This window comes from Aotus nancymaae, unplaced genomic scaffold, assembly GCF_030222135.1.
Source record: "Aotus nancymaae isolate 86718 unplaced genomic scaffold, 86718_ANA_hifiasm-v0.15.2.pri h1tg000016l, whole genome shotgun sequence".
Lineage (NCBI taxonomy): Eukaryota > Metazoa > Chordata > Mammalia > Primates > Aotidae > Aotus > Aotus nancymaae.
The window spans coordinates 10628181-10642737 of NW_026988428.1; the positions used below are offsets into that span (position 1 = coordinate 10628181).

General features: G+C 38.3%; 1 long non-coding RNA gene across 4 annotated transcripts in view; it reads right to left on the minus strand.

Annotated features, from left to right (window-relative positions):
• Positions 1-14557, minus strand: part of LOC135275360 (uncharacterized) — a 407690-nt gene that overhangs the window by 62685 nt on the left and 330448 nt on the right. For all 4 annotated transcript variants that reach the window (XR_010342953.1, XR_010342954.1, XR_010342952.1 and 1 more), the window contains one exon: positions 948-1822. This is a non-coding gene — a long non-coding RNA (uncharacterized LOC135275360). The remainder of the gene's footprint in view (positions 1-947; positions 1823-14557) is intronic.

Genomic DNA, 14557 nt, shown 5'->3' on the forward strand with positions numbered 1-14557 from the left:
ATTAATTCATGGACTACAAATTTAATCTTCTTACTGTGATCAGTCAACGAGTAAACCATTCTGATTGTTGAGGAAATGTAAATTTTAATATAACCAATCAAAACATTCAGTTAGGTTTCACTGAGTATAAGTAATAGAATAAAAAGATTGTTTTACATTGGAAATGCATGAAAAGTTACATTTCCTTTGTTGAGCTAAAAAATTAGCATATTTACTTAAAATGCTGACTCAGATCTTGGACAGGCCGTTGACTTCACTGAGGAGTTCAAACTATGTTAAAGCTTTTAATAAAACTCTGGGGGAAATTGCACTGCTACACAATGAAATTCCATTACGTATGACTTATTTTTGGCTCCCCAGTTGATAATAAAACATATTAAATGGTATTTCCCTTTATTTTTTTCTTGAGGCTCAGTTATTACACCACTATTTATGTATTCTTCAAGGAGAATGTTTAACTTAAAAGCATTTTTAATTTTGTTCTTCAAGAAGTACTAAAATATGTAAATTTTGTTATTGTAATTATGTCATAGTGTATTAAAAATTATATATTGGCAATTATCCTGCTTAACAATTACCACAAATATTCTACTGTTTATGGTGTTGAAATGCCAAGGAAGAACTTTTATGCAGAAAAGATTCAGGTTTTTAAAGTCTTGAACGTAGTTAGTATCCAATATGTATTTCTGGGTGACCCTGATGCTTTGATGGTTGTTTGAGGATGACTGCAGTGGGTCTAGAAGACTATCAACTTTAAGAGAAAAAAACAACATATATTAAAGAAAAAAGTCAGGCTGAGTACCCTGGCTCACTCCTGTAATCCCAGAACTATTGGAGTCCAAGGCAGGTAGATCACAAAGCCAGGAGTTCAAGACCAGCCTGGCCAACATGGCAAAATCCTGTCTCTACTGAAAACACAAAAATTAGCTGGGTGTGGTGGCACTCACCTGTAGTCCCAGCTACTTGGGAGACTGAGGCAGAAGAGTCACTTGAACCCGGGAGGTGGAGGCTACAGGGAGCCAAGATCGCACCACTGCACTCTAACCTGGGTGACAGAGCAAGACTCAGCCAAAAAGAAAGAAAAAAGAAAAAAGTCAGGTTTAGTATTTTTATTTATATCAAGGAGATATTACAGAGTAGACCCTTAATAAATGTTTGATCATGGTATGAATTATAAAATTAACATTTACAGTAAGTTTTACAGATAATTTCTCTCACAAAACCAGGTTTAACAGGTAAGAAACACAGAAAATGTTACCCAGATCCCCTCAAGGAATGACTTTTTGTTCCTACTAGTGGGAAAGCTATCAGCAAGCAACCTTCAACAGACAGCCCCTTCAAGGATCACATCTCCCACATCCTTCCTAGGTGATACTCATCCAATGATTGATGGAGGCAGGGGTATAAAGGTCCAGGCATTTCAGATCAATGCAGGACAAACCTGGCCTTGACTTTTCCCTACGCCACTGTGATTTTCCCTCCTTTGTTTTCATAGGTGTTGACACCAAGAGCCTTCTCTAATAATTCTGCAAATTAACTTTCTGCTTGCCAAAAACTCAACCGGGCACCGTAGGTGTTATGTTACAGATAAGAAAACAAAGGTTCAAACCATGATGAGGCAGCTGGGCCAGCTCTTGTGCTGAGTCCTACTCAATGAAAATTCTAGGTCTTCTTTCATGGGACTTTTATCTCCATGTCTGTCTGAGCCTTGATATTGATTTTATCTGCACTTCAGGAGATGCACTCTGCTAAGGCAGCTTGAGATCCTCTTAATTATCTTCTAAATGTTTGATGCCAGTTCTTCTCTCCTCGTCTTCTTTACCTGCACCCCAGGAGAAGCAAAGGAAACTGGTAAACACCCAACACTTTCTCCAGGCATTATGCTCCAAAACTCATGTCACATTTGGAATGCCTTTGGTCCCAGGACCCTTGGCCGAAGGGAAAGCACAGGCCCTGAGACAGGCGAAGAGGTAAGGCAGAGTCAAAGGCAGGCATAAACCAAAGCTGGACCAAGGTTCACAACAAAGGAGCAGAGCTGGGGTAAGAGCAGGAGAAATATCTGGGCAGAAGCAAATGTGAGGGCAGGGCAAAGGCAGGAGCACATGGCAGAGACAGAGGTAAGAGAGGGCAGAAATAGAACATCCCCACCCCTACTTCTGGGTTTCTGCAGCTTCTCTATCTGAGCCCTCAGACCTATCAGGTCCTGGTTATGCTATGAAAAAGGTCTACTCTTACTACTTTGAGCTATTTTCCACTTCTCCAGTTACACTTCTTCAGCCCTTAGGGACAGGAAGGTCCTTAAAAGCCCCACATGGAACCTGTTCTGTAGATGTGAATAACTTGGAGCATGATGTAGCATATGTAGTCAAACTGGACACCAGTCACAACTCAAACATATTATAGGTCTCCATGGTAAGAATCATTATAGAAGAATTTTGCAAACTTAATCTATAGGCCCTGCTGTTCTAAATGTCATTTGTAAATACACATTCCCAGTACAAATAAGAAAAATGAGAATTGTTTCTTTTGTGTTGGTTGTAATAAGATTTGATTTATTTTCCTAAAGAGAAGAATTTGTTCACTGGGGTATGTCTCTTGTTTTAGAGGATTTAAAATTGAAATAGTGGAAGGAAAAAAGAGGGAAAAGCCCTGGTAAAACTCTAAAGTATGAAACCAGTGTATAATATACCTAGTAATTCACAGCAGAAAATAAGAGGCAGTAGGAGATAGCACTTAAATTCCTAGTGTTTGAATACCAATATACCAAAAATACAATTTGATGCTTGCACAAGAAAATGAACATCCCCTCATAAACATCATTGCATCTTGGCGAAATAGAATTCACAAGAAGTGTCTTTCATGAAATGTACTACATCGTGCAAAGGGAGTGGCACTCTGTGTCAAGAAGATATATACCTTTGCAAAAAACAAAATCAGCGATGCCAGAACGATAAAGAGCATCTGGGTAGAGATGAAAGAAAAGATTGCCAAAATGATATTATTATTGGTGATAGGGTTGGGGATGATTGGTAAAACAGCCATTCCGGGAAGAAAGAATGGGGAATCATGTCCTAGCATTGATTACAAAGCTGGCACAGATACAGAGGCAAGACACAGAAGTGATAAAGATTCTGCTTATCCAAACGTCTCCAGGAAGTCACAATCAGCTAAGAGCAAAGCATGGGGTACATCAAACTTAAAACTTCATCTTTCAGAAGACAGAAAAAGTAATGAAGGGAGCTGCTTAGGACATAATTCTGGCCAGCAGAGAAAGTAGTCATTGGCAAAATGAAAATGGTAGAATCTTTTGCCAAGAGAGGGATTACCAGTAATAGAATCTTACAGTCTGGAAGCTCTGAAGCCTGAGCAAAGCTATATATATGCTCCAAACTAAAAGAAGGTGGCTTTCCAGAGGTTCAGAAAGAAGATATGCATGATCTCATAGCCAGAGAAGCAGAGACTGGAGAAGCAAAAGACTCTAGGCTTTTAAATACACAGATCTGAGAGCCTAATCATGGAAGATGAGGGAGAAAGAGTAAAGAAACCACTTGGACAGCTCAACCAGCTCTTAGATACACAGAATAATTTTAAAGACGCCATTTTCAAAGCATAGAAGAATCAAAACATAACAAAAACGAGTGAAAACTAATACCAAGAGAATAAAGAAAATATTGCAAAAATTACCAAGAAAGATGAAAATTGGTTTTTTGAAAGTATACAAAAAGCAATAGATTCGGGGACAATAGTGTAAAGTCTGCATAAGACAGGCAGAAAGAAAAGCTTTTCATGTCCTTTCTCTGTTGTAGCAGACCACTGTTTCACAGTCCTGGATCCCTCCTGAATCTCATGAGGTCTAATGAGCCACAGTGCCCAGCCTGCCTGGTCATGGCCATGAGCATATAACCAAATATGCCAGTCACATTCTCCCCAGGATATTTGATTCATGGATGCTGAGAGATAAAGAGTTTCTCATCATTTTGGATTTGAATCAAAATCAGTAGTTATCTTCCCTACCAGGTCAAAAGCTCATTCACAGAAGGAATAAGAGCTCAAATATGGCAAGAAAACTGGTCTCCTGGGGACATCCTCTGAATCCCTGAATTCAGCCATGATTGAAATAAGCCTTACCCTTGAATCCCTCAGCTATGTGAGCCAAGGTATTCCTTTTTGTCCTAAGAGAGTTTAAGTTGGATTTCCTGCATTTTTAATCAAGAGAGACTTTATTAATATATTGGTTAAGAAGGTTAATTGTCAGATTGGAAAAGGGAAAGCAAATACTGGGAGGAGGAAATTAAAGTTTAAGTCAGGTAAGGAGGTTGAAAAAAATGCACATTTCAAAAGACTTTGATGACCAAAGAAGGCTCCATTCCGCAAGACCAAAAGATGGCTCAGATGACATCCTGACATCAGTGAACTGCAAATAGTCATCTTTGAAGAACTATGGAGAACAGAAGTCTTGCTGGCAGGTAGAAAAAGGGCAAATACATGTTTCCATTTTCAAAGAAGTCAAAGCAGTTCAATTTACTAAACTATATGCCAAAGACATTGGATAGATCCCTAGCAAAATGTTAGAGTATAAAAGGCTGGTAAACACTTATGATGTAAAGAGATGATCACTAAGGACCAACAGGTTCACCAGGTTCAAATCATGCCAGGATTATGTAATTTCCTTTATATCTATATTTACCAGAGAGGTTGAGGGAAATGTTTATTATGCCAGGTACTGTGCAAGACATTGTTCTGATACAGTTGAGTATCATGTGTGGTAGCTGTAGTCATAGTTTGCCTTGTTAATTTTAATATCTGCTGTTTATTGACAATTTAGTATGTTCCAGAATACAGGCAGTTACATGCATAATCAATACACAAATATACACACACCTAATATGCAGCAACATACACACATATACATACAAACAGAAGCACATATACATACACATATGTAAATATACACATAACACATAATGTATACACACACATGCACAAACCTACACACAAAATACACATATACATAAACATATGTATATACATACAAACCATGCATAAACATTGGAATATACCTAGAAACACATACACACTTGCACATATATGCACATATACATATGTACACACATACACCAGAACAATAATCTAATGTGGCCAATAAATATCCCCATGATATTTAAAATTATTTATAAAATTAGAGGCAATTTGTTCAATGTCACACAGCTAATAACAGAAGAATAAGGATTTTAACCTAGAATTAATTTTCTGATTCTTTAGTATTCCTTGTCAATAAAGGGTATCTTTGTGCACTCTTACCCAAAGAATGCTAACCAAAAGAGGAATGACAAACTGAAGAAAGGTATGAAGTATCTTTGGCCTCTTTCAAAAAGTTGATTGACAATAGAGAAATTATTACAATGAAATCTGAAAATAATTAAAATTTTATATAGTATCTGTAATATGTTATTAAAACAATTGAAATCTAAGCTGAATAAAATAAGAAAATAGAGATAAAATGAATATTCAGACACAGACTACACATAACACAAGTACCTTAAGAAGAATTTTACTTGTCTGTGAGTTCAAGAAATTCACATGGGATGTTGCTGCTAAAAAAGTGAATTCATCACTGGGCTGCATGAATAGCAGTCTGAAGTTTAGAATAAGGGAGATAAATATCCTTTTTTAACCCTGTGTGGACTAAATTAAGAGACTGGTGCTTGCCCAGACAGAACTGATTATGATGACGAAAAATCAAAATATCATTGGATAGATCAGAGAACAATCGCCCCTATGTGTGTGTCTACATGGCAGGTGTATGAGGAGAATTCATTGCATATTTCTCCTATTATCCAGAGAGTCTTAAAAGACCAAGAATTAATGGAAAAAAGTTACCATGAGTCTGAAGTCAACACGATAAAATATAAGAGGTCTCTGTTAAGGCAGAGATGAAATGCAATGCCAGGCGAAGGAGTGATTAAATGTTGTAGGAAGATGATGCTTCCCTCATAAAGGAAGTCAGAGCCACTTCAGTCCTGAAAGGACTCAAGTAAGTGGGCTCTGTATATAAATGTAGACAGAGCGGGTATCTAATGCCCTAATGGGTTCCCCAGCAAAACCCATTAAACCATCCCTGTGGAAGGAAGTGAAGTTACTGTCACAAGAAGTCCAAAGTTCTCAGGGAAAGAAAGAACTTGGATCCTGAGCTGTGGATCCCAAGAGTTGAAATTAGGGGAACCTAGAACCTAGAACCAAGAAGTGACTTTAACCTCAAAGGGAGCATTCATCAGGAGGATAAGAGAGAAACATTTATTGCTTTAAGCTCCTACACAGAAGTACATGTTTATGGGAAAAGGCTAGTGGTGGCATAATATACAGCTTAGAGACAATGCCTTTTGAGCTATTGAATCACCCAGGAGAATCTCCCCATTTAAGTTTGCTGAATGTTGCATTTGAAGAGTAATGAACACCACGGCAACTTCCTTGGCATCCAAGTGTGGCACACCTGTAGGACATGGGCTAACAAAGGCATAACCAAGATGAAGCAAACATCAGTTCATCTTTGCAGAACAGTCTTCTGCAGGACACCACGTGGCAGACAGCAGCAAAGGCAGTAGGGACCTGATTGCCATCTTCACTTCTGTGTCTGAGTGCCTGCCCGCCCTTCTTTGTACTGGCTAGCCTTTAGAATTCCTAGCTAATTGGAGTAGATGGTGATCATTTGGGGGTCGGTGATCAAAGAGGAGATATTGCGCTTAAAGACAGGTGAGTGCAGCCGGGCAAGGTGGCTCACGCCTGTAATTTCAACACTTTGCAAGGCCGAGGCAGGTGGATCACCTGAGGTCAGGTGTTTGAGACCACCCTGGCTAACATGGTGAAACCCTGTTTCTACTAAAAACACAAAAAGTTAGCTGGGCATGATGGTGTGTGTCTGTAATCCCAGCTACTCAGGAGGCTGAGACAGGAGAATCGCTTGAACCCAGGAGGCAGAGTTTGCAGTGAGCCAAGATTGCACCATTGCACTCCAGCTTGGGCAACAAGAGCAAAACTCTATCTTAAAAAAAAAAAGAGAGAGACAGGTGAGTGCTGGGAGACTTCTTAAACTTTAATTTCTTAATCACAAAGAAATGGAAATTATAGGACTAAAGAAACAGAAATCAGTAAAAGGCTTTCACACAAATTTTATTTTCTTATTAATTCAATACCATCAACCACACTTAATATTACTAACACTGCTTTGAGAACTGTGCCTAGAATCAGACAATTTTAGGTGTTCTAGGAGTCCTGAGTCCGGTCAGTGTTTTGTGCTTACTGGGGCTGATGAACAGGGGAGGGTGTTTGCAGTTGTATTCGTTTCCTAATGTTGCCATAACAAACTAACAAAACCTTATGGCTTAAAACAATGCAGTTTAGTATCTTACAGTTCTGAAAGTGAGAATTACTAAATGAATCTCACTGGGTTCAAATCAAGATGTCAGCAGAGTTGAATTCCTTCTGGAGGCTCTAAAGGAGAATCCATTTTCATGCCTTTTCTAGCTTCTAGACGCTGCCTGCATTTCTTGGCTCATGACTTCCTTGAAGCAAACTCATCATTCTGATCTCTACGTTTGATGTCACATCTTCTGTCTCTCACCTGCCTTCTTCTTGCCCTTGTTAAATAAACTTCGAAATACTTGGGCCCACTAGAATAATCCAGGATAAAGTCCCCATTTCAAGATCTTGGACTTAATTACATCTGCAAAGCATTTGCCGTGAAATACACTCACAGATTCCAGGGATTTGGGTGTAAATATCCATGGGACATGGATGGGGGGCATTAATTCTGCCTAACACAGTAGCCTGCTAACCCTTAGCAAGAATTCTGAGTTATAACACTGGAGGGAACTGAAAGGAGTGTCCTGGTTGGTTGGTTGGTTGGTGTTTTGTTTTATTTTGTTTTGTTATCTCTAGCAAAGCTAAAAGAAACAGTGATTTGAACATTTACTGAAATTTCCACAAAACTTAATCCACTAGACTTTGAAGAGGAGTAAATTTCAGGAAAATACTTAAAGACATAGATATCCCAAACTAAATGAAGAAGTAGGGTACAGATAGATAATGAGATTGTTTTTTAAAAATTCTCCCTCGGTGGGGCGCAGGGGCTTATTCCAGTAATCCCAGCACTTTGGGAGGCCAAGGTGGGTGGATCACATGGTCAAGAGATCGAGACCATCCTGACCAATGTGGTGAAACCCCATCGTTAGTAAAAATAAATGCAAAAATTAGCTGGGTGTGGTGGTACACACCTGTAGTCCCAGCTACTCAGGAGGCTAAGGCAGCAGAATTGCTTGAACCCAGGAGGTGGAGGTTGTAGTGAGCAGAATTTGTGCCACTGCACTCCAGCCTGGTAACAGAGTGAGATTCCGTCTCAAAAAAAAAAAAAAAAAAAAAAAAAAATTTCTCTCTCTCAGTATAGATGCACAACATCCTATTGGAAGATAACAGTGACCTTTGGCTTACCTGGTTTTGGAAACAGTTTTAATTTTGATATTGTCTATTACCATAATAGATTAACTTTATTTTTTGTCACGACATCAAGTGGATCAGGCCTTCTTAGGAGAATTTTCTTCAAATGTTCCTTACCAGTGCTCAAGAAGTTCATTGGGGAAACAAAAAGGAAGTGGCCTAACTTGAAGCCTAACTTGATGAAGTAAGTCAAAAAAGCTATATGAAGACAGACTTTTAATTTAGAGCAGTTACCAGTAACACCTGCCTCTTTGACACACTTTTCATTTCTGTTCCTGCCAACACCGGGCAGTAGCCAACCCCAGATTTTGTTCACTTTATGATTAAGACAAAAGACCAGTCAATAGTACCTATTTATTTCTATGGCCTGACTTGCCTCTTAGAAGTTAGAGACATGACATCCTATGATCAGATCAACCAAAGCCAGAAAGTTGGTGGACACTTTGACTAGCAGTCATAAGAAATGTGAAACCAGACTGTCTTTGTCCATTTATGTTGTTTTAAAGGAATACCTGAGGCTGAGTAATTTATAAAGAAAAGAGGTTTATTTGTCCTATAGTTTTTCAGACTGTACAAGAAGCATGGTGCCAGCAGCAGCTTCTGATGAGAGCCCCAAGCTCCTTTCATGCATGGTGGGAAGAAAAGGACAGCCACAGGCATGTAAAGATCACATGGCAAAAGAGAAACCAAGAGAGAAGAGAGGAAAGTGTCAGGTTCTTTTTAACAACCAGCTCTTGCAGGAACTAATGAAGAACTCACTCACTCCCCACCAACCCCAGGAAGGGCATTCAAATATTCATAAAAGATCTGACTCCATGACCCAAACACTTCCCTTAGCCCCCACCTCCAATATTAGGAATCACATTTCAACATGAGGCCAGCCACAGTAGCTCATACCTGTAATCTCAGCACTTTGAGAGGCTGAGGCCAGAAGATTGCTTGAACCCAGGAGTTCGAGACCAGCCTCGGCAACACAGTAAAACCCCATCTCTACAACAAATAAAAAAAATTAGTCAGGCATGGTGGCATGTACCTGTGGTCCCAGCTACTCAGGAGGCTGAGGTGGGAGGATTGCTTGAGCCCAGGAGGTCAAGGCTGCAGTGAGCTGTGATCATGCCACTGCACTGCACTCTAGCCTGGGTGACAGAGTAAGACCCTGTCTCAGACAAAAATAAATAAATAACATGAGGTCTGGAAGGGTCAAACATCCAAATCATAGCAGAGACACATGAGGTTTTTATTTTGTGATCACTTATATTGGAGAAAAAAATCCTACATCTTCCCCAACCAGTGAAGGCCAGTCATTAATCCCTCATCTGGACCAGCCTAGGCAACTCAGTATCATTAGTCATGGAGAATGAATGCCTAGCAATGTCAAAATAGATATATTTTTTAAACACATATAGTATTCTTATTACTGTATAATCCACAAATAAAATACTATTCTCAAGAAACTATTTCTTATTGTGTTAGTAGCAAAAAGTTGAGGCTGCAACTTTCAATTTTGGTAGCCATAAAGTGAGGAAGTCACCTGATATGCCCCAAGAGAATGGCATAAGTCTGCTAAATAGAGACATATAAAATTGCCGCACAGCCAGGCACGGTGAGTTATGCCTGTAATCCCAGCACTTTGGGAAGCCAAGGCAGGCGGATCACCTGAGGTCAGGTGACCAACTTGAAGAAACCCCATCTCTACTAAAAATACAAAATTAGCTGGGCATGGTGGTGCATGCCTGTAGTCCCAGCTACTTGGGAGGCTGAGGCAGGAGAATCTCTTGAACCTTGGAAGTGGGGGCAGAGGTTGCAGTGAGCCAAGATCAAGCCATTGCACTCCAGCCTGTGCGAAAGAGCAAGACTCTGTCTCAAAAACAACAACAACAACAAATGCCACACATGAAATAAATCATGAAGCAGTGATTTCTAGGAGTTTTTATAATGCTTTTATAATCTCTCTGTGTTATAAGTTTTTCTAATAGAAGTATATATAAGATGTCAATGTAGTTTTTTTTCCAGCAGATATAGAATGATTAATTTGAGCATATTTTTACTTAAGAATAAATTTTGGAAATACAAGAAGAGGGATGTGATACCAACGTTAAATTAAACCCAGGCAACCTCCACCCCTGATTTTGCCTAATTGGTACACCCCATAGCATAGGTGAAATTATGACTGAACAAATCTGTACTTTTTGTGGAATCTAGACAAAAGGGAGTAAAACCGTACTCAACACCTCAGAGGAAGGAGGGGGATCAGAATGGGCTCTTCAGGCACACACTCTCTTCATTTTTGGCTGCTAAGTCCCATGAGTGACTACTGAGCTTCAGAAGGTGTCACATTTATCCATGATTTATTTAATAAATAGATATTAACAGATTACTCCCATAAGAATCTGAAAGACCCCCTTGTCCAAGACTTTAATTTATAATTAAAGTAATTTATAGCACTTTGAAGATAAAACTTTACTTTTCAGTGATACAACAATATTTTTGTCCCTATTTTTTATCCCTATCTTCCTACTTATAAATAGAAAAGAAGTATCATTTAGTTTTAAAATTGTCCATCCAGTTTTAAAATTAAAAAGAGATATACAAAAACATACTGCTATTATCTACTACTATTATATTATCTTGGGCAAATGACTTAGCTTTATTAAGCCTCAGTTTCCCAATCTATAAAATAGAGAAAATAATATTTCTTAGGATAGTTTTAGAACTAAATGAGATTATCTATGCTTTCCACAGCATAAGCATCTGAATATAGTGGGTCTCAGTGAAGACTCTGATGATCCTGTTTGATTCTAACCTCCCTTGTACCACTCATCAGCTATGACCTTGGACATGTTACTCCTCTTAAGTTTAATTTCCTTGTCTGTAAAATATAGAAATAAAGATACTTACTTCACATGGTTTTAATGAGAGTCAAGTGACTATATCCATATGAAGTACTTTAAAAAGTGCCCAGAACATAGTTCTTATTACCATTCAGTTGTAAGTGTCCAAACCCCAACTAAAAGTAGCTTAAACACAAAAGGGAATTGTAATTGGGAAATTTAAAAAGCAATTAGTCTTTAGCCACAGATAGCTCCAGGAGCTCAAAGTCAAGTTTCTATCTTGCCATCTTTTGGCTCTGCTTGTTTCTACCTGGCTTCATTCTCAGACTGGCTTCTATCCTACCTTAACGGAAAAAGAGGGTTTTCTCAAATTATCCTGGAGGGAAGCCCAAAGAAAGATTCTGATTGGTTTTGTTTAGATCATATGCCCATTTCTGAACCAGTCACTATGACTATAGAAAAGAATGGCACACTGATGGACTCATCATGCCCACTCTTTGATCTTTGAGAAAAAGTTAGGTCTATGTCATCATATTTGCGATAAATGAACTCCTCATAAAAAAGAGGTATTCAAAGCTAAAAAGGGGAAAAGGTACTAAAAAAATACAAGTAACAAATATTCAGTTCAATGAGCAACAAATGTTAGCCATGACTTTTATCATTATTAATATTGGTATTGTTCCATTATTTACATAATAGTGTATTCATCTAGATTCTCCAAAGCAGTAGAACCAATCTCTTATAAAAATCTCTTTCTATAGAAAGAGATTTATTATCAGGAATTGGCTCATGTGATTATAGAGGATGAAAAGTCCCAAGATCAGCAGGGTGAACTGCCAAGCTAGAGACTGAGAAGAGCCAATGGTGGAACCCCAGTCAGAAGGCTGGAGGGTTCAACCAGAAAGAAGCAATTCGTTTGAATTCAAAGGCAGGAAAATACCAATGTCCCAGTTCAAAAACAGACAGGAGGAATTCTCTCTTGTTAGGAGGAGGGTCAGCCTTTATGTTCTATTCAGGCTGTTCTATCCAGCTAAATGAAGCCCACCACATTAATAACCGCAATAACATTATAAACCACCCAGTATGAGAGCAATCTGCCTTACTCAGTCCACCGATGCACATGTTAATCTCATCTAAAACACTCTCACAGAAACACTCAAATATTGGAGCACCCCATAGCCCAGTCAAACTGGCACATAAAATTAACCACCACAAATTAAAAAATAATAGGAGCCTAGGATAAAAAAGGAAATACTGAGCATTTAACACTAAGCTCCAAAGAAACATAGTAGCAGAATCTTCTGACATTTATGATTTGAAGAAGCCCCCACATGTTTAATATGTTCCCCTCTTTTGAGCACTATTAAGTAGGCCCATCTATTAATGCCTAGTGAATTCAGAGACCGTCACCCAAGCCCTCTTTAGACAGTTTTTTTTTTTTTCTCTCCATTTAATTGGTGAATCTTCCTCCATCCCTTTGTTTTGAGTCTTTGTATGTCGTTGCTTGTGAAATAGATCTGGATACAGCATACCGATGGGTTTTGACTTTTTATTCAATTTACCTGTCTGTGTCTTTGATTGGGGCATTTAATCCATTTAAATTTAGAATTAATATTAATATTTGTGAGTTCAATATTGTCATTTAATGCTAGCTGGCTATTTTGCCCATTAGTTGATGTAGATTCTTCATTATAGAGATACTCTTTACGTTTTGGTAAGTTTTTGGGATGACTGATACTGATTGTTCCTTTCTGTTTGTAGTGCTTCTTTCAGAGCTCTTGTAAAGCAAGCCTGGTGGTGATGAAATCGCTGAGTGCTTGCTTGTTCGTGAAAAATTTTATTTTTCCTTCGCTTATGAAGCTTAGTTTGGCGGGATATGAGATTCTGGGTTGAAAATTCTTTTCTTTGAGGATATTGAATATTGACCCCACACTCTTCTAGTTTGTAGGGTTTCTGCTGAGAGATCTGCTGTGAGTCTGATAGGCTTCCCTTTATGGGTAACATGACCTTTCTCTCTAGCTGCCCTTAGAATTTTCTCCTTTATTTCAACCCTAGTGAATCTAGCAATTATGTGTCTTAGAGTTGCTCTACTTGAGGAATATCTTTGTGGTGTTCTCTGGATTAGCTGGAGTTGAGTATTGTCCTGCCTTACTAGATTAGGAAAGTTTTCCTGAATAATATCCTGAAGAATATTTTCCAACTTGGATTCATTCTTTTCATGACATTCAGGTATACCTGTCAATCGTAAATTAGGTCTTTTCACATAGTCCCATATCTCTTAGAGACTTTGCTCATTTCCCTTTACTCTTTCTTCTCTAATCTTGTCTTCTCATTTCATTTCATTAAGTAGACAGTCTTAATAAGCATTTAAATTTACTGAAAGACCAAATGAAAACCCGACTTACACAAAAGTTATTCTAATGAGAAAAATATAAAACACTACCCAGGTACAAATTTACCATGAAAGCAATCAAATGTCATCAACAGATGGACATGATAACTATTTACAAAAAATATATATAATAATCAATGTAAAATATATATAATAATCATCACCAAAGATACATAGTTATATTTTTGGAAATACGACAGAAGAGAAAATTGTGATAAAAGCTTTAAGATAATTTTTCTCAAGATTAAGCCAAATGTAAGATCTATGACAATGTTTTAGACCACCATGAAACTGAAGCAGTTACTGACCTTAAATGTAAAAATAGTAAGTCTATATATATGGTTCCTGGGTTCAAGAGTCAGCAGATTAGGTTTCAAACATATTCTCTCCAACAAAGACTTGGTGTGCAAACCACCTACTTGGTGTCTTCCAAAGAAGTTCAGGGATGGAAAGAATTTCAGTCATATATTTAAGAGAGACTGCTGGCTTATTTTGAGCAGTGACAGATGTCTTCAAAACTAACACACAAACAAAGGCATTTCCTCTCAAATTGGTTGGCATGTCTGTTGACATTTTGGGCTGGGGAATTCTTTGTTGTAAGGCGCTGGTCTGTGTATTATAAGATAATTTGCAACATCCCTGGTCTCAACTCACTAAATGCCAGTAGCAACTCTCTCCAGTTGTGACAACAAAAAAAAGTTTCCAGACATTTTTAAATGTTTTTGGGGGTCAAAATCACCCCAGTTTAGGGACCACTGATTTAGGTAATGTGCTGGTTGTGACTATTTAAAAAAAGGCCCAGGTTGCCCAAAAGTTTCTTGGTATTCTTTTTCTATGCTACCTG